General features: G+C 40.9%; 1 protein-coding gene across 1 annotated transcript in view; it reads right to left on the bottom strand.

Moving 5' to 3' along the window:
• CAP2 (CAP, adenylate cyclase-associated protein, 2 (yeast)) overlaps positions 1-2,149 on the bottom strand; it is a 138,546-nt gene that overhangs the window by 135,537 nt on the left and 860 nt on the right. The window lies entirely within an intron of this gene.

The following is a 2,149-nucleotide window of genomic DNA, read 5'->3' as shown; positions in this document are numbered from 1 at the left end:
TATATTTGGAAAGAAATTGTTTTATTATATGGTAACACTGTTTAACTTTTAAGGCACTGTCAAATTGTTTTCCAAAGCAGTCGCACCATTGGATATTCCCACCAGCAGTGTATAAGGCTTCCAATTCCTCCACATCCTCACCAACTGTCATTGTCTGACTTTTGAATGTAGCCATCTGAATGGGTGCGAAGTGGTATCTCACTGTGGTTTTGACTGGCACTTTGCTGATGAATGAGGATGCCGAGCATCTGTTCAGGTGCTTATTGGTCATTTCTTTGGAGGAATGCCCATTCAGATCCTTTGACCATTTTTATTTTGGGTTATTTATCGTTTGATTATTGAGCTGTAAGAGCTCTCTCTATATTTTGGATACAAATTCCTTATCAGATATATGATTTTAAAATACTTTCTTCCATTTTGGGAGTCATCTTTTTACAATTATCTAGTTCTTAAGTCCTAGTTTTAAAGCTGAGTGATGGGATCACAGGTGGTCATCTGAATGTAATGTTTGTAGCTTACATAAACTTAAAATATTATTTTTATGTAGGAAATATTACATAATTAATGAATTGAAGACAAAACCTTATGCATAAAGATGTCCATTAGGTAATATTCAAGACAAAACACTGTAATTCCCAAGATAAGTTAATGCTACTCTTGAAGACATTTAACTTAACTCCTAGGTATGACTCTTAGGCACTAGAAGAATCTAGCTCATCAATCCTTTCAAAAGGTTTCTCTCCAAACTCTGTCACATGGGAGTAGCAAACTACTACCAACAGAACAAAACTCTCCCTCCCCTCCTGTTTTTGTCCCCCCCTCCCCCACCTCCTCTCCCAAGCTAAGGATAATTTTTACATTTTTAAATGCACGGGGGGAAAAAGAAGACTATTTCGTTTCTGGTGAAAATTATATGAACTTCAAATTTCAGTGTCCATAAATAAAACAAAATGCAACCACACCATTCCTTTCCGTATTGCCTATGGCTGCTTTCAACTACAGTGGCACAGTTGAGTAATTATACTAAAGAGACCATGTGGCCAGCAAAGTCTACCATTGAGTCCTCTACTAAAAAAGCTTACCAAAATTCACACTCTGTTGACAAATTGACTTCTCACTCAACAATGAGCAGCAAAAACTTTTTCCCACTAGCCAAGACCAACTTGATGGCCACCTTCATGATTCTTCATAGTCAATTTCTTTTTATCTTTATTTTAACAAATATTTATATGACACCTTGATTCTGATTTTATTAAGCATTTTTAGATTTGGGGTCGTTCCTTGCAAAATATGCAATTTCAAGAAGTCATGATCCAGCCACACTCAAGAAGTCATGATTGAGTTCATTAGTTTAATTGAGTTCATTAGTTTAATAAGCTTTTATGTCTGCTCATTACATGCCCTGAGTCAAATACTGTTTGGTGCTATAAGAACTACCAAAAGCCACCTTTGCCCTCAAGAGGCTTACAGTCTAATTAGACTCTTGTCACCATAACAACAATTTTCCCAAAGATCACTCGGCTGTTGTAATCTTACATTAAGTGGCCTTAGATATTTTACCCGAGAATGCTAAGGCATGGTCCTTAAAGGAAAAGCAGTGGTTATTCGCGGTAAAGAAATAGTGCTCTGCAAACAACTCTGGAAAACTAAGGTGCGTGTGTCCCATAGCTTCTGCTTTCCCACGGGTTCTTGATCATTTTGCTAAGTGTTCATCTCCTTCCGCTTGGGCCGTTGGGACCTAATCAATATCGTAAATGCAGTCACCTGTATTTATTCATTGTAAAGAATGCATCAATTCAAGTACTGCTAAAACTTGCAGCCTGTTATTTATGATGAGAATAAAGGAAAGGCCATCCGCATATGTGACTTCAGCCCAAAAAGTGATGACAGCGCGACTGCGAGCATGAACCACCCCCTCCCCAAAGCGGTCCGCGAGCCAGCGGTGAGGCGCCTTTCCAAGCTGCCCCTCAACGCTTCCGTCGCGTTTGCATTTAAAGGTGACTCCTGGCCTCAGGTCAGGTTCCGCAGGGAAGCCGGGTCCGCTTTCCCCAGCACCTTCTGATCGAGATGCCTGCGGTCAGATCCAGCCCAACGACAGCCCCCGACCCTCCCTAACCCGCTCCCCCGCGAGGCGCAGAGCCCGGCGCGC

This window comes from Myotis brandtii, unplaced genomic scaffold, assembly GCF_000412655.1.
Source record: "Myotis brandtii unplaced genomic scaffold, ASM41265v1 scaffold398, whole genome shotgun sequence".
Classification (NCBI taxonomy): domain Eukaryota; kingdom Metazoa; phylum Chordata; class Mammalia; order Chiroptera; family Vespertilionidae; genus Myotis; species Myotis brandtii.
Note: the sequence above shows the minus strand (reverse complement) of the source record. Positions and strands in the feature narration are given on the sequence as shown.